The sequence below is a fragment of the Zootermopsis nevadensis genome, unplaced genomic scaffold, assembly GCF_977971745.1.
Source record: "Zootermopsis nevadensis isolate Lab colony 2312 unplaced genomic scaffold, Znev_1.0 Znev_ptg000024l, whole genome shotgun sequence".
Taxonomy (NCBI): Eukaryota; Metazoa; Arthropoda; class Insecta; order Blattodea; family Termopsidae; genus Zootermopsis; species Zootermopsis nevadensis.
In genome coordinates, this window is record NW_028259156.1 from 19,950,736 (window position 1) to 19,974,525 (window position 23,790).

Consider the following 23,790-nt stretch of genomic DNA (forward strand, 5'->3'; position numbering starts at 1 on the left):
ACTACCGCTTCGAAGGGAAAGCAGCGATACGTGTAGGGACGACGTACGAGATTCACCGGAGACATTACTACTTAGAAGGCAAGGGTGGGGTACATAAAGCAATGACGTATTAGATTGACACCAGACATTACCACTTGGATTCACATAAGACATGACCACTTTGAAGACACGGTAATAGTACATTTACCTATGAAGTACGAGATTCACACGAGACACTACCACTTGGAAGACGATGAACGGGTACATTTAGCGATGACGTGCGTTATTCAGACAAGACACTACAAGTCTGAAGAGAAGGCAGGGTTTCATTTAGCGATGACTAACGAGATTCACCCGAGACACTACCACATTTAAGACGAGGGAGGGGTATATTTAGCAATGACGTGAGTGATTGATACAAGACAATACCACTTGGAAGGCAAGGCAGGGCAGGGGTGCGTTTAGTGATGAGGTCCGAGATTCACGCAAGACACTACCACTTTCGAGACAAGGCGGGGGTGCGTTTAGCAATGACTTTCGAGATTCACGCAAGAGAGAATCACTTTACAAAACGTATAGCATGGTCGCAGTTACACACGATGTAGATGACTGAGTGAAGACACAACCTCTTCAGAAGACATATAGCATGGTCATAGATACAGACGATGTACATGACTGAGTGAAGACTGAACCTCTTCAGAAGACATATAGCATGGTCGCAGTTTCACGTGATGTAGATGACTTAGTGAAGACACAACCTCTTCAGAAGACGTATAGCATGGTCATAGATACAGACGATGTACATGACTGAGTGAAGACTGAACCTTTTCAGAAGACATATAGCATGGTCGCAGTTTCACGTGATGTAGATGACTTAGTGAAGACACAACCTCTTCAGAAGACGTATAGCATGGTCATAGATACAGACGATGTACATGACTGAGTGAAGACACAACCTCTTCAGAAGACGTATAGCATGGTCATAGATACAGACGATGTACATGACTGAGTGAAGACTAAACCTTTTCAGAAGACATATAGCATGGTCATAGATACAGACGATGTACATGACTGAGTGAAGACTGAACCTTTTCAGAAGACATATAGCATGGTCATAGATACAGACGATGTACATGACTGAGTGAAGACTAAACCTTTTCAGAAGACATATAGCATGGTCATAGATACAGACGATGTACATGACTGAGTGAAGACTAAACCTTTTCAGAAGACATATAGCATGGTCATAGATACAGACGATGTACATGACTGAGTGAAGACTAAACCTTTTCAGAAGACATATAGCATGGTCATAGATACAGACGATGTACATGACTGAGTGAAGACTAAACCTTTTCAGAAGACATATAGCATGGTCATAGATACAGACGATGTACATGACTGAGTGAAGACACAACCTTTTCAGAAGACATATAGCATGGTCATAGATACAGACGATGTACATGACTGAGTGAAGACTAAACCTTTTCAGAAGACATATAGCATGGTCATAGATACAGACGATGTACATGACTGAGTGAAGACTAAACCTTTTCAGAAGACATATAGCATGGTCATAGATACAGACGATGTACATGACTGAGTGAAGACTAAACCTTTTCAGAAGACATATAGCATGGTCATAGATACAGACGATGTACATGACTGAGTGAAGACACAACCTTTTCAGAAGACATATAGCATGGTCATAGATACAGACGATGTACATGACTGAGTGAAGACTAAACCTTTTCAGAAGACATATAGCATGGTCATAGATACAGACGATGTACATGACTGAGTGAAGACTAAACCTTTTCAGAAGACATATAGCATGGTCATAGATACAGACGATGTACATGACTGAGTGAAGACTAAACCTTTTCAGAAAACATATAGCATGGTCATAGATACAGACGATGTACATGACTGAGTGAAGACTGAACCTTTTCAGAAGACATATAGCATGGTCATAGATACAGACGATGTACATGACTGAGTGAAGACACAACCTCTTCAGAAGACGTATAGCATGGTCATAGATACAGACGATGTACATGACTGAGTGAAGACTGAACCTTTTCAGAAGACATATAGCATGGTCATAGATACAGACGATGTACATGACTGAGTGAAGACACAACCTCTTCAGAAGACGTATAGCATGGTCATAGATACAGACGATGTACATGACTGAGTGAAGACACAACCTCTTCAGAAGACGTATAGCATGGTCATAGATACAGACGATGTACATGACTGAGTGAAGACTGAACCTTTTCAGAAGACGTATAGCATGGTCATAGATACAGACGATGTACATGACTGAGTGAAGACTAAACCTTTTCAGAAGACATATAGCATGGTCATAGATACAGACGATGTACATGACTGAGTGAAGACTGAACCTTTTCAGAAGACGTATAGCATGGTCATAGATACAGACGATGTACATGACTGAGTGAAGACTAAACCTTTTCAGAAGACATATAGCATGGTCATAGATACAGACGATGTACATGACTGAGTGAAGACTGAACCTTTTCAGAAGACGTATAGCATGGTCATAGATACAGACGATGTACATGACTGAGTGAAGACTAAACCTCTTCAGAAGACGTATAGCATGGTCATAGATACAGACGATGTACATGACTGAGTGAAGACTGAACCTTTTCAGAAGACATATAGCATGGTCATAGATACAGACGATGTACATGACTGAGTGAAGACACAACCTCTTCAGAAGACGTATAGCATGGTCATAGATACAGACGATGTACATGACTGAGTGAAGACTGAACCTTTTCAGAAGACGTATAGCATGGTCGCAGTTTCACATGATGTAGATGACTGAGTGAAGACTGAACCTTTTCAGAAGACATATAGCATGGTCGCAGTTTCACATGATGTAGATGACTGAGTGAAGACTGAACCTTTTCAGAAGACATATAGCATGGTCGCAGTTTCACATGATGTAGATGACTGAGTGAAGACTGAACCTTTTCAGAAGACATATAGCATGGGCGCAGTTTCACATGATGTAGATAACTGAGTGAAGACTGAACCTTTTCAGAAGACATATAGCATGGTCGCAGTTTCACATGATGTAGATGACTGAGTGAAGACTGAACCTTTTCAGAAGACATATAGCATGGTCATAGATACAGACGATGTACATGACTGAGTGAAGACACAACCTCTTCAGAAGACATATAGCATGGTCGCAGTTTCACATGATGTAGATGACTGAGTGAAGACTGAACCTTTTCAGAAGACATATAGCATGGTCATAGATACAGACGATGTACATGACTGAGTGAAGACACAACCTCTTCAGAAGACATATAGCATGGTCGCAGTTTCACATGATGTAGATGACTGAGTGAAGACACAACCTCTTCAGAAGACATATAGCATGGTCGCAGTTTCACGTGATGTAGATGACTTAGTGAAGACACAACCTTTTCAGAAGACGTATAGCATGGTCATAGATACAGACGATGTAGATGATTTAGTGAAGACACAACCTCTTCAGAAGACGTATAGCATGGTCATAGATACAGACGATGTAGATGACTTAGTGAAGACTGAACCTTTTCAGAAGACATATAGCATGGTCGCAGTTTCACATGATGTAGATGACTGAGTGAGGACACAACCTCTTCAGAAGACGTATAGCATGGTCGTAGTTTCACGTGATGTAGATGACTTAGTGAAGACACAACCTTTTCAGAAGACGTATAGCATGGTCATAGATACAGACGATGTACATGACTGAGTGAAGACACAACCTCTTCAGAAGACATATAGCATGGTCGCAGTTTCACATGATGTAGATGACTGAGTGAAGACTGAACCTTTTCAGAAGACATATAGCATGGTCATAGATACAGACGATGTACATGACTGAGTGAAGACACAACCTCTTCAGAAGACATATAGCATGGTCGCAGTTTCACATGATGTAGATGACTGAGTGAAGACACAACCTCTTCAGAAGACATATAGCATGGTCGCAGTTTCACGTGATGTAGATGACTTAGTGAAGACACAACCTTTTCAGAAGACGTATAGCATGGTCATAGATACAGACGATGTAGATGATTTAGTGAAGACACAACCTCTTCAGAAGACATATAGCATGGTCATAGATACAGACGATGTAGATGACTTAGTGAAGACTGAACCTTTTCAGAAGACATATAGCATGGTCGCAGTTTCACATGATGTAGATGACTGAGTGAGGACACAACCTCTTCAGAAGACGTATAGCATGGTCGTAGTTTCACGTGATGTAGATGACTGAGTGAAGACTGAACCTTTTCAGAAGACATATAGCATGGTCATAGATACAGACGATGTAGATGACTTAGTGAAGACACAACTTTTTCAGAAGACATATAGCATGGTCATAGATACAGACGATGTACATGACTGAGTGAAGACACAACCTCTTCAGAAGATGTATAGCATGGTCGCAGTTTCACATGATGTAGATGACTGAGTGAAGACTGAACCTTTTCAGAAGACATATAGCATGGTCATAGATACAGACGATGTAGATGACTTAGTGAAGACACAACTTTTTCAGAAGACATATAGCATGGTCATAGATACAGACGATGTACATGACTGAGTGAAGACTGAACCTTTTCAGAAGACGTATAGCATGGTCGCAGTTTCACATGATGTAGATGACTGAGTGAAGACTGAACCTTTTCAGAAGACATATAGCATGGTCATAGATACAGACGATGTACATGACTGAGTGAAGACACAACCTCTTCAGAAGACATATAGCATGGTCATAGATACAGACGATGTAGATGACTTAGTGAAGACTGAACCTTTTCAGAAGACATATAGCATGGTCGCAGTTTCACATGATGTAGATGACTGAGTGAAGACTGAACCTTTTCAGAAGACATATAGCATGGTCATAGATACAGACGATGTAGATGACTTAGTGAAGACACAACCTTTTCAGAAGACATATAGCATGGTCATAGATACAGACGATGTACATGACTGAGTGAAGACACAACCTCTTCAGAAGACGTATAGCATGGTCGTAGTTACACATGATGTACATGACTGAGTGAAGACTGAACCTTTTCAGAAAACGTATAGCATGGCCGTAGATACAGACGATGTACATGACTGAGTGAAGACACAACCTCTTCAGAAGACATATAGCATGGTCGCAGTTTCACATGATGTAGATGACTGAGTGAAGACACAACCTCTTCAGAAGACATATAGCATGGTCGCAGTTTCACGTGATGTAGATGACTTAGTGAAGACACAACCTTTTCAGAAGACGTATAGCATGGTCATAGATACAGACGATGTAGATGATTTAGTGAAGACACAACCTCTTCAGAAGACGTATAGCATGGTCATAGATACAGACGATGTAGATGACTTAGTGAAGACTGAACCTTTTCAGAAGACATATAGCATGGTCGCAGTTTCACATGATGTAGATGACTGAGTGAGGACACAACCTCTTCAGAAGACGTATAGCATGGTCGTAGTTTCACGTGATGTAGATGACTGAGTGAAGACTGAACCTTTTCAGAAGACATATAGCATGGTCATAGATACAGACGATGTAGATGACTTAGTGAAGACACAACTTTTTCAGAAGACATATAGCATGGTCATAGATACAGACGATGTACATGACTGAGTGAAGACACAACCTCTTCAGAAGATGTATAGCATGGTCGTAGTTACACATGATGTACATGACTGAGTGAAGACTGAACCTTTTCAGAAAACGTATAGCATGGCCGTAGATACAGACGATGTACATGACTGAGTGAAGACTGAACCTTTTCAGAAGACGTATACCATGGTCGCAGTTTCACATGATGTAGATGACTGAGTGAAGACTGAACCTTTTCAGAAGACATATAGCATGGTCATAGATACAGACGATGTACATGACTGAGTGAAGACACAACCTCTTCAGAAGACATATAGCATGGTCATAGATACAGACGATGTAGATGACTTAGTGAAGACTGAACCTTTTCAGAAGACATATAGCATGGTCGCAGTTTCACATGATGTAGATGACTGAGTGAAGACTGAACCTTTTCAGAAGACATATAGCATGGTCATAGATACAGACGATGTAGATGACTTAGTGAAGACACAACCTTTTCAGAAGACATATAGCATGGTCATAGATACAGACGATGTACATGACTGAGTGAAGACACAACCTCTTCAGAAGACGTATAGCATGGTCGTAGTTACACATGATGTACATGACTGAGTGAAGACTGAACCTTTTCAGAAAACGTATAGCATGGCCGTAGATACAGACGATGTACATGACTGAGTGAAGACTGAACCTTTTCAGAAGACGTATAGCATGGTCGCAGTTTCACATGATGTAGATGACTGAGTGAAGACACAACCTTTTCAGAAGACATATAGCATGGTCGTAGTTATACATGATGTAGATAACTGAGTGAAGAAACAACCTTTTCAGAAGACGTATAGCATGGTTGTTGGAGATGAGATGGAAGAGAAAATGTCTTTGAAGTGAGAAGTGTTTTTATATATATGTATGTATATGTGCGCGCGCACACACACACACACACACACACACACACACACATAGACAGACGTGAAACATACACAATGCAGACATAGAAATAATACTTTTAAAAAGAAACGGTGAATTGGAGACTAAAGCACATCTGTCTCTAACGTACAAAAAGTATAGTAACTGGCGTGACGAAGACTGAGACAGAGACATTGAGGTTGAAAGTAGATATAATTTTTCTTGAACGTTGTACCCCTAAAGTTGTTGGTGTATTATTGAAAATATACATAGTATATAACGAAATAAATGACATTACTGATTATTCAGTGTTTATCATAAAATAATATATTTTTAAATTTCGCGTGTCCACGGGGGTACGCGTACTCCAGGTTGAAGACCACTGATCTGTAGTGATCTAGGAACTACACCGTCCAATGTAATTTTGTACTTATTATATGCATCATTCAGCCAAGTCACTTGCATTTTCCTGCATTATCACACACGTATCCTTACATAAGATGTATTATGACTGACGCACGGAACTGAAAATTGCGCGGTGTTTCACTTGGTACAGACAGTACCAGTTTTTAAGACGAGGCTTAGGCTGAGTTATCAGTGACGTACATGAGTTACGTTAGACATTATCATTTCCTAGACATATGCACGAGGTACTGTTTAGTATGATGTAGATGATTCACGTAAGACACTACCACCACCACCGAGACATATGGACGAGGTATAATTTCGAATGTGTATGTGATTCACGTAAGACAGTATCACTACCCAGACGTAAGGACGAGACATATGCAGTTGGTACACTTTGGAATGATGTAGATGATTGACTTAAGACAGTTCCACTTGCCAGATATGTGCACGAGGTACAGTTTATAATGATGTACATGATTCACCACCACCACTACTACTATTTCGAAGACAAGGCACGGGTGTATTTAAGAGCGACGTGCGTGATTCAGAGAAGACAGTATCACTTCTAAGACGGGTACATTGAGGAACGTCGTACTAGTTGGTTGCGTAATTCACATACTACACTACCACTTTTAAGTGAGGGCAGAGGCACAGTTCCCAATGACGTACGTGATCCAAACGAGACTAGTACTTGGAAGACAAGGCAGGGGTACATTTAGCAATGACGTACGAGATTAAGACAAGACACTACCACTTTGATGGCAAGGCACTACCTCTGTGAACACAAGGCAGAGTTACATTTAGCGATGTACGAGATTCACACAAGGCAGTAGCAGTTGAAACGAAGGGAAGCGTGCGTTTAGTAATGACGTAAGAGATCCACGCAAGATACATTCACTTTAGAAAATAGTTACATATGATGTCTATGATCCTGTGATGATATAACCACTATAGAAAACATGTGGGATGGGCGCAGTTAGAAGGCAAGCGAGGAGTATATCTAGCAAAGACGTAAAACACTAGCACTTGGAAGGCAAGGTAGGGTTGCATTTAGGAATGACGTGCGTGATTCAGAGAAGACAGTATCACTTGAGGAATGTCGTACTAGTTAGTTGCGTAATTCATATAATACACTACTACTTGGAAGATAGGCAGTGAGTGTGTACTTAATGACTTGCGTGATATTTATTTATTGTAAGAAGAGTGTATGATACATGGACGTAAGAATAAAATATATGTATATATTTTATGTATGTGTTTATGGAATTTTTATTAATGTGTGTGTGTATATTTATAAATAAATGGAGGAGGAGATAAGAAATTACGTTGTTTTTATTCTTTGAGAGGGAATACGTATTTGAAGGGGTTATTGTAAAATTGAAAGTGTATATAAAATGTAAATAAAGGTGATATTAACACTCTTTTTTTTTCAGTGCATATATCAGATAGTTCCAATTCACAACCTCTTGTAGCCCTCTGTGGCGTAGTGGTTAGCGTGCTTGCTTGTGGTTGCAAGGGTCGGTGGATCGAAACCTAGCCAGGTAGACTTTTTTAAAGTTAATATAGATAGATGAGTTTAGTATTAATTTAAATTCGTCAGTTATTCCATTGTAAGATATCAGGAAGTTTTAAATTGCAGTATGTCAAGAGCTTTGGTAGCGCAGTGGTTAGCGTGCTTGCCTGTGGATGCAAGGGTCGGTGGTTCGAAACCCGGCCAGGTAGAGTTTTTTAAAGTTAATATAAATAGATGAGTGTTTAGCATTAATTTAAATTTGTCAGTTATTCTGTTGTAAGATATCAGGAAGTTTTAAATTATTGTATGTCAAGTAACTTAGTAGCGTAGTGGTTAGAATGCCTGCCTTCGGATCGTGAGGTTCGCTGGTTCGAATCCTCGTTAGGTAAATTTTTTAAAGAAATGTTAAAAATATGACCGTCCGGTTCAAAGACTGCGCCGGACTTGGGAAAAAAATTGTTCGGTTTGCCGCGCCAAAAAGAAAGATGACGTGCACCGAGGAAACTTCTTCCATATAAGCTGCTAAGAAAAATGTCGAGATTAAGAAATAAATAATAAAAATTTAGATTAAGTATAAGAAAATAAAATAGTAGAGCGAGCGAGAGGAATTTCCTGCAAGCAGTAAAAAAAAAAATTCTTCGAGGCACCAAGAGTAAGAAGCCTTGCCTTGATTTCGCAGCAGGGTTTCGTAGAAAATAATTGTGGTTCATATTTCAAGTAGCGCGGCGTTTGTTGTTCATTATATGTGCAGGGGGGAAAAAAATCTCCCTTAGACACCAAGAGGTAAGCCTTACCAGAGGTTTGAGGCAGGCCCCAAGGTTTTTCTTACTGGCATTTATAGGAAAAGGCGGGAAAATTGCCTTAGGGCACCAAGAGGTAAGCCTTGCCATCGAAAATCCGAATACCCCCTATATAAAAGGAACGACGGAAGCGCCGCCTATAAGGCGCGCTCTTAAAGCAGCTCGCAGAACTTAGAAAAATTTCTTCGACTAAAATATTTTTCAAGTACTACTCAACTAACAACTTAGAAGTTTTCTATTGCGGCCAAAAACTAAGTTTTGACCAGCAATACGAAAAAATTTCTAAGTTCTTAGAATATTTCGTACTACCAGAAACTAAGTTCTGGCAAAGTACGAAAAAATTCTAAGTTGTTCTTAGAATTTTTCCGAACTTGTACCAAAAACTAAGTTTTTGGCAAAGTTCGAAAAAATTCTAAGTTCTAGCTAGAGTGTATGGAAGGAATTCAGGAACCCTAATGATAACATGATTCAAAACAAAAAAAATATTTATTATACAAAAAAATTCTATTTGTACATCAGTTTACAAAATATATAATTCATTCATTTATTTCATCTTCTTTATCTCGACTGGAAAAGTATCATCACCTGAAAAAAAATCAAAAAACAAACATTAATTTCAATCAAAGCAAAGAAAATTAACTGAAAACAAAATAAATATAAAAATTAAATAGATTCTGAGTGCACGTTCTGTCTACGTATACGCAAATTATTTCTGCTTTTCAATTGCACGCGTACATAGCCGTAGGCGCATTCTGCGTGTAGGTGAAGTCGATAGATGTCTTGTGCATAGTGGAGGCAGGTTCTCTCTGTGTGGGGCATGCATGCGTGTGGTATGTGCGCTCAGAATATATATAATAAGTATGTGTGCAAGTTATTATTTATTATATATGCGAAGCTCTTCAGTGCAGCATGCGATTATTATAATTTATGCATGTCGAGAGTATTTGCTCGCATATTTTATGAATGCAGAGAGAGTGTGTGTTGAGATCGTGTAGAAAATAAATTATTATTTACTTTTCGTATGTTTTAAGTTGATATTGATGTTTGTTATTTGATAAATAATTTTTTGAATTAATTCGAGTTAGTCCGTTGTCAAGTACAAAAAAATTAAACAGCACAATTAAAAAAGTACAACAAAGTAACAAATGAATACGAAGTGACTACACAAAATGAAAAATTATCAAAAATACAAAAATCATCATCCATTAAAAAGAACTCAACACTTGCAAAGACATCATCAATGGCAAAAAACATAACTTGCTTAAAAACATACAATTCATAAAAGCTGCTTTGTTATCAAATGCTCGACATAATCGTCGTATGTTTTTAATGAAATAATATTTTGCTACAAAGTGTCTTTTAAAGCATCAACAGTCTTGTTTGCATGGATGATCATTTATATATATTTCAAATAATTATTCAAGATTAGGCAAGATTAAAAAAATAAATGCAAGAGAATAAGAAAAAATAAAACAATAAAGAAATTAGACACAAAACGAAAAAGAAACAAGAAAATAAAGTAAAAGACAATAAATACATACCAAAAGGAAAAAAAGAATTAAAAAGAGCAAAGTCTTTTAATTTCTTTCAGCTTTTAGTATATATTTATTTTCTATTACTTTATTTTCTTGTTTCTCTTTCGTTTTGTGTCTAATTTCTTTATTGTTTTATTTTTTCTTATTCTCTTGCAGTTATTTCTTTAATCTTGCCTAATCTTCAATAATTATTTCAAATATATATAAATGATCATCCATGCAAACAAGACTGTTGATGCTTTAAAAGACACTTTGTAGCAAAATATTATTTCATTAAAAACATACGACGATTATGTCGAGCAGTTCATAACAAAGCAGCTTTTATAAATTCTATGTTTTTAAGCAAGTCATGTTTTTGGCCATTGATCATGTCTTTGCAACTGTTCACTTCTTTTTAATGGATCATGACTTGTATTTCTGATAATTTTTCATTTTGTGTAGTCACTTCGTATTCATTTGTTACTTTGTTGTACTTTCTTAATTCTGCTGTTCAATTTCTTTTGTACTTGACAACGGACTAACTCCAAGTCATTCAAAAAATTATTTATCAAATAACAAACATCAATATCAACTTAAAACATACGAAAAGTAAATAAATAAAATATATTTCTACACGATCTCAACACACACTCTCTGCATTCATAAAATATGCGAGCAAATACTCTCCACATGCATAAATTATAATAATCGCATGCTGCACTGAAGAGCTTCGCATATATAATAAATAATAACTTGCACACATACTTATTATATATATTCTGAGCCCACATACCACACGCATGCATGCCCCACACAGAGAGAACCTGCCTCCACTATGCACAAGACATCTATCGACTTCACCTACACGCAGAATGCGCCTACGGCTATGTACGCGTGCAATTCAAAAGCAGAAATAATTTGCGCATACGTAGACAGAACGTGCACTCAAAATCTATCGACATGTAGTACTACACACACACACACAAACTAAACACATAAACTACACACACACTACAGTTACCATCCACCTAATATCAAAATAAATTCAGTACAATGGAAGCAGTCACCAATCTACTTTCGCATGGCTTTGTGAATCCCTTTAACATAAAAGCAGTCACATACCCATTACATTTCACCTCAAACCAAAGCAAAATAATCAAAAAGCAACCTGAAACCAACCCAAAAGCAATCACATACCAACACCAAATAAAAATCTATTTTCAGATAGCTTTGGGAATGCTTTCAACATAAAAGCAGTCGCATACCCATCTAAAATCAAATCCAAAACCATTCGCAAATCAATCTAAAATCAAACTATTTCAAGATGACTTTGTGATTGCCTATAATGTAAAAGCACTCACATACCCATCTAAAATCAAATCCAAAACCATTCAAAAATAAATCTAAGTTCAGTCTATTTCAAGATAACTTTGTAAATGCATTCAATGTAAAAGCACTGACATAGCCATCAAACACCAAACCCAAAACCAATCAAAAATAAATCTAAGTTCAGTCTATTTCAAGATAACTTTGTAAATGCATTCAATGTAAAAGCACTGACATAGCCATCAAACACCAAACCCAAAACCAATCAAAAATAAATCTAAGTTCAGTCTATTTCAAGATAACTTTGTAAATGCATTCAATGTAAAAGCACTGACATAGCCATCAAACACCAAACCCAAAACCAATCAAAAATAAATCTAAGTTCAGCCTATTTCAAGATAACTTTGTAAATGCATTCAATGTAAAAGCACTGACATAGCCATCAAACACCAAACCCAAAACCAATCAAAAATAAATCTAAGTTCAGTCTATTTCAAGATAACTTTGTAAATGCATTCAATGTAAAAAAGCACTCACATAGCTATCAAACATCAAACCCAAAACCATTCAAAAATAAATCTAACTTCAGTCTATTTCAAAATAACTTTGTAAATGCATTCAATATAAAAGCACTCACATAGCTATCAAACATCAAACCCAAAACCATTCAAAAATAAATCTAAGTTCAGTCTATTTCAAGATAACTTTGTAAATGCATTCAATGTAAAAAAGCACTCACATAGCTATCGAACAACAAACCCAAAACCATTCAAAAATAAATCTAAGTTCAGTCTATTTCAAAATAACTTTGTAAATGCATTCAATATAAAAGCACTCACATAGCTATCAAACATCAAACCCAAAACCAATCAAAAATAAATCTAAGTTCAGTCTATTTCAAGATAACTTTGTAAATGCATTCAATGTAAAAGCACTGACATAGCCATCAAACACCAAACCCAAAACCAATCAAAAATAAATCTAAGTTCAGTCTATTTCAAGATAACTTTGTAAATGCATTCAATGTAAAAAAGCACTCACATAGCTATCAAACATCAAACCCAAAACCATTCAAAAATAAATCTAACTTCAGTCTATTTCAAGATAACTTTGTAAATGCATTCAATGTAAAAGCACTGACATAGCCATCAAACACCAAACCCAAAACCAATCAAAAATAAATCTAAGTTCAGTCTATTTCAAGATAACTTTGTAAATGCATTCAATGTAAAAGCACTGACATAGCCATCAAACACCAAACCCAAAACCAATCAAAAATAAATCTAAGTTCAGTCTATTTCAAGATAACTTTGTAAATGCATTCAATGTAAAAAAGCACTCACATAGCTATCAAACATCAAACCCAAAACCATTCAAAAATAGATCTAAGTTCAGTTTATTTCAAGATAACTTTGTAAATGCATTCAATGTAAAAGCACTGACATAGCCATCAAACTCCAAACCCAAAACCAATCAAAAATAAATCTAAGTTCAGTCTATTTCAAGATAACTTTGTAAATGCATTCAATGTAAAAGCACTGACATAGCCATCAAACACCAAACCCAAAACCAATCAAAAATAAATCTAAGTTCAGTCTATTTCAAGATAACTTTGTAAATGCATTCAATGTAAAAAAGCACTCACATAGCTATCAAACATCAAACCCAAAACCATTCAAAAATAAATCTAACTTCAGTCTATTTCAAGATAACTTTGTAAATGCATTCAATGTAAAAGCACTGACATAGCCATCAAACACCAAACCCAAAACCAATCAAAAATAAATCTAAGTTCAGTCTATTTCAAGATAACTTTGTAAATGCATTCAATGTAAAAGCACTGACATAGCCATCAAACACCAAACCCAAAACCAATCAAAAATAAATCTAAGTTCAGTCTATTTCAAGATAACTTTGTAAATGCATTCAATGTAAAAAAGCACTCACATAGCTATCAAACATCAAACCCAAAACCATTCAAAAATAGATCTAAGTTCAGTTTATTTCAAGATAACTTTGTAAATGCATTCAATGTAAAAGCACTGACATAGCCATCAAACTCCAAACCCAAAACCAATCAAAAATAAATCTAAGTTCAGTCTATTTCAAGATAACTTTGTAAATGCATTCAATGTAAAAGCACTGACATAGCCATCAAACACCAAACCCAAAACCAATCAAAAATAAATCTAAGTTCAGTCTATTTCAAGATAACTTTGTAAATGCATTCAATGTAAAAAAGCACTCACATAGCTATCAAACATCAAACCCAAAACCATTCAAAAATAAATCTAACTTCAGTCTATTTCAAGATAACTTTGTAAATGCATTCAATGTAAAAAAGCACTCACATAGCTATCAAACATCAAACCCAAAACCATTCAAAAATAAATCTAACTTCAGTCTATTTCAAGATAACTTTGTAAATGCATTCAATGTAAAAGCACTGACATAGCCATCAAACACCAAACCCAAAACCAATCAAAAATAAATCTAAGTTCAGTCTATTTCAAGATAACTTTGTAAATGCATTCAATGTAAAAAAGCACTCACATAGCTATCAAACATCAAACCCAAAACCATTCAAAAATAAATCTAACTTCAGTCTATTTCAAGATAACTTTGTAAATGCATTCAATGTAAAAAAGCACTCACATAGCTATCAAACACCAAACCCAAAACCAATCAAAAATAAATCTAAGTTCAGTCTATTTCAAGATAACTTTGTAAATGCATTCAATGTAAAAAAGCACTCACATAGCTATCAAACATCAAACCCAAAACCATTCAAAAATAAATCTAACTTCAGTCTATTTCAAGATAACTTTGTAAATGCATTCAATGTAAAAGCACTGACATAGCCATCAAACACCAAACCCAAAACCAATCAAAAATAAATCTAAGTTCAGTCTATTTCAAGATAACTTTGTAAATGCATTCAATGTAAAAAAGCACTCACATAGCTATCAAACATCAAACCCAAAACCATTCAAAAATAAATCTAACTTCAGTCTATTTCAAGATAACTTTGTAAATGCATTCAATGTAAAAAAGCACTCACATAGCTATCAAACATCAAACCCAAAACCATTCAAAAATAAATCTAACTTCAGTCTATTTCAAGATAACTTTGTAAATGCATTCAATGTAAAAAAGCACTCACATAGCTATCAAACATCAAACCCAAAACCAATCAAAAATAAATCTAAGTTCAGTCTATTTCAAGATAACTTTGTAAATGCATTCAATGTAAAAAAGCACTCACATAGCTATCAAACATCAAACCCAAAACCATTCAAAAATAAATCTAACTTCACTCTATTTCAAGATAACTTTGTAAATGCATTCAATGTAAAAGCATCACATAGCCATCAAACATCAAACCCAAAACCAATCAAAAATAAATCTAACATCAGTCTATTTCAAGATAACTTTGTAAATGCATTCAATGTAAAAGCACTGACATAGCCATCAAACTCCAAACCCAAAACCAATCAAAAATAAATCTAAGTTCAGTCTATTTCAAGATAACTTTGTAAATGCATTCAATGTAAAAGCATCACATAGCCATCAAACCCAAAACCAATCAAAAATAAATCTAAGTTCAGTCTATTTCAAGATAACTTTGTAAATGCATTCAATGTAAAAAAGCACTCACATAGCTATCAAACATCAAACCCAAAACCATTCAAAAATAAATCTAACTTCAGTCTATTTCAAGATAACTTTGTAAATGCATTCAATGTAAAAGCACTGACATAGCCATCAAACACCAAACCCAAAACCAATCAAAAATAAATCTAAGTTCAGTCTATTTCAAGATAACTTTGTAAATGCATTCAATGTAAAAAAGCACTCACATAGCTATCAAACATCAAACCCAAAACCATTCAAAAATAAATCTAACTTCAGTCTATTTCAAGATAACTTTGTAAATGCATTCAATGTAAAAAAGCACTCACATAGCTATCAAACATCAAACCCAAAACCATTCAAAAATAAATCTAACTTCAGTCTATTTCAAGATAACTTTGTAAATGCATTCAATGTAAAAAAGCACTCACATAGCTATCAAACATCAAACCCAAAACCAATCAAAAATAAATCTAAGTTCAGTCTATTTCAAGATAACTTTGTAAATGCATTCAATGTAAAAAAGCACTCACATAGCTATCAAACATCAAACCCAAAACCATTCAAAAATAAATCTAACTTCACTCTATTTCAAGATAACTTTGTAAATGCATTCAATGTAAAAGCATCACATAGCCATCAAACATCAAACCCAAAACCAATCAAAAATAAATCTAACATCAGTCTATTTCAAGATAACTTTGTAAATGCATTCAATGTAAAAGCACTGACATAGCCATCAAACTCCAAACCCAAAACCAATCAAAAATAAATCTAAGTTCAGTCTATTTCAAGATAACTTTGTAAATGCATTCAATGTAAAAGCATCACATAGCCATCAAACCCAAAACCAATCAAAAATAAATCTAAGTTCAGTCTATTTCAAGATAACTTTGTAAATGCATTCAATGTAAAAAAGCACTCACATAGCTATCAAACATCAAACCCAAAACCATTCAAAAATAAATCTAACTTCAGTCTATTTCAAGATAACTTTGTAAATGCATTCAATGTAAAAGCATCACATAGCCATCAAACATCAAACCCAAAACCAATCAAAAATAAATCTAAGTTCAGTGTATTTCAAGATAACTTTGTAAATGCATTCAATGTAAAAGCATCACATAGCCATCAAACCCAAAACCAATCAAAAATAAATCTAAGTTCAGTCTATTTCAAGATAACTTTGTAAATGCATTCAATGTAAAAAAGCACTCACATAGCTATCAAACATCAAACCCAAAACCATTCAAAAATAAATCTAAGTTCAGTCTATTTCAAGATAACTTTGTAAATGCATTCAATGTAAAAGCATCACATAGCCATCAAACATCAAACCCAAAACCAATCAAAAATAAATCTAAGTTCAGTCTATTTCAAGATAACTTTGTAAATGCATTCAATGTAAAAAAGCACTCACATAGCTATCAAACATCAAACCCAAAACCATTCAAAAATAAATCTAACTTCAGTTTATTTCAAGATAACTTTGTAAATGCATTCAATGTAAAAGCACTGACATAGCCATCAAACTCCAAACCCAAAACCAATCAAAAATAAATCTAAGTTCAGTCTATTTCAAGATAACTTTGTAAATGCATTCAATGTAAAAGCACTGACATAGCCATCAAACACCAAACCCAAAACCAATCAAAAATAAATCTAAGTTCAGTCTATTTCAAGATAACTTTGTAAATGCATTCAATGTAAAAAAGCACTCACATAGCTATCAAACATCAAACCCAAAACCATTCAAAAATAAATCTAACTTCAGTCTATTTCAAGATAACTTTGTAAATGCATTCAATGTAAAAGCATCACATAGCCATCAAACATCAAACCCAAAACCAATCAAAAATAAATCTAACATCAGTCTATTTCAAGATAACTTTGTAAATGCATTCAATGTAAAAAAGCACTCACATAGCTATCAAACATCAAACCCAAAACCATTCAAAAATAAATCTAAGTTCAGTCTATTTCAAGATAACTTTGTAAATGCATTCAATGTAAAAAAGCACTCACATAGCTATCAAACATCAAACCCAAAACCATTCAAAAATAAATCTAACTTCAGTCTATTTCAAGATAACTTTGTAAATGCATTCAATGTAAAAGCATCACATAGCCATCAAACATCAAACCCAAAACCAATCAAAAATAAATCTAAGTTCAGTCTATTTCAAGATAACTTTGTAAATGCATTCAATGTAAAAAAGCACTCACATAGCTATCAAACATCAAACCCAAAACCATTCAAAAATAAATCTAACTTCAGTCTATTTCAAGATAACTTTGTAAATGCATTCAATGCAAAAGCATCACATAGCCATCAAACATCAAACCCAAAACCAATCAAAAATAAATCTAAGTTCAGTCTATTTCAAGATAACTTTGTAAATGCATTCAATGTAAAAAAGCACTCACATAGCTATCAAACATCAAACCCAAAACCATTCAAAAATAAATCTAAGTTCAGTTTATTTCAAGATAACTTTGTAAATGCATTCAATGTAAAAGCACTGACATAGCCATCAAACTCCAAACCCAAAACCAATCAAAAATAAATCTAAGTTCAGTCTATTTCAAGATAACTTTGTAAATGCATTCAATGTAAAAGCATCACATCGCCATCAAACATCAAACCCAAAACCAATCAAAAATAAATCTAACTTCAGTCTATTTCAAGATAACTTTGTAAATGCATTCAATGTAAAAGCATCACATAGCCATCAAACATCAAACCCAAAACCAATCAAAAATAAATCTAACTTCAGTCTATTTCAAGATAACTTTGTAAATGCATTCAATGTAAAAGCATCACATAGCCATCAAACATCAAACCCAAAACCAATCAAAAATAAATCTAAGTTCAGTCTATTTCAAGATAACTTTGTAAATGCATTCAATGTAAAAGCATCACATAGCCATCAAACATCAAACCCAAAACCAATCAAAAATAAATCTAAGTTCAGTCTATTTCAAGATAACTTTGTAAATGCATTCAATGTAAAAGCATCACATAGCCATCAAACATCAAACCCAAAACCAATCAAAAATAAATCTAAGTTCAGTTTATTTCAAGATAACTTTGTAAATGCATTCAATGTAAAAGCATCACATAGCCATCAAACATCAAACCCAAAACCAATCAAAAATAAATCTAAGTTCAGTCTATTTCAAGATAACTTTGTAAATGCATTCAATGTAAAAGCATCACATAGCCATCAAACATCAAACCCAAAACCAATCAAAAATAAATCTAAGTTCAGTCTATTTCAAGATAACTTTGTAAATGCATTCAGTGTAAAAGCATCACATAGCCATCAAACATCAAACCCAAAACCAATCAAAAATAAATCTAAGTTCAGTCTATTTCAAGATAACTTTGTAAATGCATTCAACGTAAAAGCATCACATAGCCATCAAACATCAAATCCAAAACCAATCAAAAATAAATCTAAGTTCAGTCTATTTCAAGATAACTTTGTAAATGCATTCAATGCAAAAGCATCACATAGCCATCAAACATCAAACCCAAAACCATTCAAAAATAAATCTAACTTCAGTCTATTTCAAGATAACTTTGTAAATGCATTCAATGTAAAAGCATCACATAGCCATCAAACATCAAACCCAAAACCAATCAAAAATAAATCTAAGTTCAGTCTATTTCAAGATAACTTTGTAAATGCATTCAATGTAAAAGCATCACATAGCCATCAAACATCAAATCCAAAACCAATCAAAAATAAATCTAAGTTCAGTCTATTTCAAGATAACTTTGTAAATGCATTCAATGCAAAAGCATCACATAGCCATCAAACATCAAACCCAAAACCAATCAAAAATAAATCTAAGTTCAGTCTATTTCAAGATAACTTTGTAAATGCATTCAATGCAAAAGCATCACATAGCCATCAAACATCAAACCCAAAACCATTCAAAAATAAATCTAACTTCAGTCTATTTCAAGATAACTTTGTAAATGCATTCAATGTAAAAGCATCACATAGCCATCAAACATCAAACCCAAAACCAATCAAAAATAAATCTAAGTTCAGTCTATTTCAAGATAACTTTGTAAATGCATTCAATGTAAAAGCATCACATAGCCATCAAACATCAAATCCAAAACCAATCAAAAATAAATCTAAGTTCAGTCTATTTCAAGATAACTTTGTAAATGCATTCAATGCAAAAGCATCACATAGCCATCAAACATCAAACCCAAAACCATTCAAAAATAAATCTAACTTCAGTCTATTTCAAGATAACTTTGTAAATGCATTCAGTGTAAAAGCATCACATAGCCATCAAACATCAAACCCAAAACCAATCAAAAATAAATCTAAGTTCAGTCTATTTCAAGATAACTTTGTAAATGCATTCAATGTAAAAAAAGCACTCACATAGCTATCAAACATCAAACCCAAAACCATTCAAAAATAAATCTAAGTTCAGTTTATTTCAAGATAACTTTGTAAATGCATTCAATGTAAAAGCATCACATAGCCATCAAACATCAAATCCAAAACCAATCAAAAATAAATCTAAGTTCAGTCTATTTCAAGATAACTTTGTAAATGCATTCAATGTAAAAAAGCACTCACATAGCTATCAAACATCAAACCCAAAACCATTCAAAAATAAATCTAAGTTCAGTTTCTTTCAAGATAACTTTGTAAATGCATTCAATGTAAAAGCACTGACATAGCCATCAAACTCCAAACCCAAAACCAATCAAAAATAAATCTAAGTTCAGTCTATTTCAAGATAACTTTGTAAATGCATTCAATGTAAAAGCATCACATAGCCATCAAACATCAAATCCAAAACCAATCAAAAATAAATCTAAGTTCAGTCTATTTCAAGATAACTTTGTAAATGCATTCAATGTAAAAGCATCACATAGCCATCAAACATCAAATCCAAAACCAATCAAAAATAAATCTAAGTTCAGTCTATTTCAAGATAACTTTGTAAATGCATTCAATGTAAAAGCATCACATAGCCATCAAACATCAAATCCAAAACCAATCAAAAATAAATCTAACTTCAGTCTATTTCAAGATAACTCTGTAAATGCATTCAATGTAAAAGCATTCACTTAGCCATCTGAAACCAATCTATACCACATACAAAGCCATCTAAACCCAATCCATTTTCAAATCACTTTCTAACTGCCTTTAATATAAAAGCATTCACTTAGCCATCTGAAACCAATCTATACCACATACAAAGCCATCTAAACCCAATCCATTTTCAAATCACTTTCTAACTGCCTTTAATATAAAAGCATTCACTTAGCCATCTGAAACCAATCTATACCACATACAAAGCCATCTAAACCCAATCCATCTTCAAATCACTTTCTAACTGCCTCTAATATAAAAGCATTCACTTAGCCATCTGAAACCAATCTATACCACATACAAAGCCATCTAAACCCAATCCATTTTCAAATCACTTTCTAACTGCCTTTAATATAAAAGCATTCACTTAGCCAACTGAAACCAATCTATACCACATACAAAGCCATCTAAACCCAATCCATTTTCTAATCACTTTCTAACTGCCTCTAATATAAAAGCATTCACTTAGCCATCTGAAACTATTCTATACCAAATACAAAGCCATCTAAACCCAATCAATTTTCAAATCATTTTCTAACTGCCTTTAATATAAAGGCATTCACTTAGCCATCTGAAACCAATCTATACCACATACAAAGCCATCTAAACCCAATCCATTTTCAAATCATTTTCTAACTGCCTTTAATATAAAAGCATTCACTTAGCCATCTGAAACCATTCTATACCATATACAAAGCCATCTGAAACCAATCTATACCATATACAAAGCCATCCAAAGCCCACAAAATTATACAACAAGCAACCACACACAAGACACAAGACACAACACTCGCAACCAAACATACCGCATTCGACACAGATCCACACAGCACTCAACACATCTCATTATTTTTAACATGTTTTACCGCCATAAAAATTCATTTCAGCTTTCGCTTACCACCATTCTTCTCACTCCAGGACCTTTCTCCTCACTCCAGGACCTTTCTTCTCACTCCAGGGCCTTTCTCCTCACTCCAGGACCTTTCTTCCAGCCAGGACTCCAAGTTCCACACCCGTCACGAAGGTACGACATTGGCTCTGGGGCACGCACCGTACCCGGCGACAGTTACAAAACTCGGGAGCGCAGACCTAATTCATCGGCAGTTTCCGAAACTCGGGGGGCTCAGAACGGTCTCCTCGACAATTACCCATACTCTGGGACTCAGACCGCACTCGGCTGCAATTACCAAGACTCGCCGGCACAAACCGCAGTCATCAGCAGTTACGGACACTCGAGGACACGTCGTACTCGTCGGGAGTTACCGAAACTCGAGGGCTCAGACACCTCTCTACGGCACGCACTCACCGGAAGTTACCGATACTCGCAAAACCAGGCCGCACTCGCGACAGCACCGAAGCTCGACGGCCAGGCCAACCTCGGCAGCAGTCATCGAAACTCGCAATCAGAAAAAGTTACCCAAACCCATGGGCGCAGACTACACCCCAAACTAGGACCGGACTCTCACACTCACACACACGACGGCAGCAACTGGATTCACCGGACTCCACGGCGACGGCAGGAACCACACACACACTCACACTCGACGTCATACACGGAATTCGACGACGCGGCAGGAACCCACCCCCCCCCCCCCCACACACACACACACTCTTTCGACGGAATAGACGCTATAAACCTAATAGACTCGACGACAGAAACTGGGTGCACCCAACTCTACTACGCGGAGACTACATGTATCGGACTCGAGGACATGGACAGAATACTACTACCGGACTCGATGTCACGGACGGCGAGGCAGAATGCAACTGACCCTTCAGGTCGGGAACGATTTCATGAAAACGAGATCTAGACTCTGCTACGAGGGTGGTATCTGGCTTTGAGAGTGGACTGTCTAATGAGAACGGGAACTGGCCATTGAGATCAGAACTATCCTGTGATAACGAGGTCTGTCGTAAGAGAGCAAAACTGGCCTTCGAGATCGGAACTCGCCTACGAGAACGAAAAAGTGCCTTTCGAGGCCACAGCTGCAAAATGACAACGGATTCCGCCTTTGAGACCGGCAATCGCCTCAAGACAACAGATCTAGCCTTCGAGAATGGGAACAGCCTCAGACAACCAAACGAGCCTTCGAGATCGGGACTGCCTTAGACAATGGTACTGTCTCTAGAGATCGCAACTGGCCTTGCAGAGCCAATTGTACGGAACGCAGCAAACTGCACTCCAAGGAGGTGGAGACGACGACTGCACGGACAGCAGCCAACACAACCTAACAAAATCACTAAAACACATTCGAACCAAACATACGCACCACACACATCCGTACACTCAACCAAGACAACGACAAACACAACACAAAACTACACTACGCTAACAAATTCATACAACACAAGCAAATATTTCAAATATCATATAAATAATTGACGCAAGTGCTACATACACTAACCTTCACAAATATGATTCAGCATTCTTAAACGTTAGGAAGCTCTTTGTCAGAGAAAAGGAGTTTCTGCATAATACTATAACTTGTGGCTTTTTATGATGAGGAGTTTTCATAAGTGGCGGTACACCGTTCAAAAACACGTACATGAAAATGTAGGCTTGAAACCTGCAATTATTTTTCAACTTGTCTTCTTCACTCTTACAGCATTTTTCCACAAAATTTTCTCACTATTTAACTGAGTGACGGAAACACTTGGCAAACGTTTCAGAGACGAAACTCTTTCAAATCCCGAAATTAATTTCCAAACACAAAATTATCATATTTTTACCAACTTTCGTATCTTGTCATCCATCATAAGTAACTTTGTTACGACTTCGCCTACATTTACGTCAGACTTGTAAGCTGCGATGAAAATTTCTCTCGTCATAGACTACTGTCCGACACTACGCAAGACATTAAAGATTGTGTTGCAAATTTTACGAGTTCTGATTATGTAT

At 35.6% G+C, this 23,790-nt stretch overlaps 2 long non-coding RNA genes across 2 annotated transcripts in view; one reads left to right on the forward strand and one right to left on the reverse strand.

The window, feature by feature from the left end:
• The window catches only part of LOC147872835 (uncharacterized), a 180,936-nt gene that overhangs the window by 14,747 nt on the left and 142,399 nt on the right, over positions 1–23,790 (forward strand). The window lies entirely within an intron of this gene.
• LOC147872837 (uncharacterized) lies at positions 3,032–3,297 on the reverse strand. The gene is made up of 2 exons (XR_015536981.1): positions 3,180–3,297; positions 3,032–3,113 (listed from the first exon to the last, which is right to left on the reverse strand). It is a non-coding gene; the product is annotated as an uncharacterized LOC147872837 (long non-coding RNA).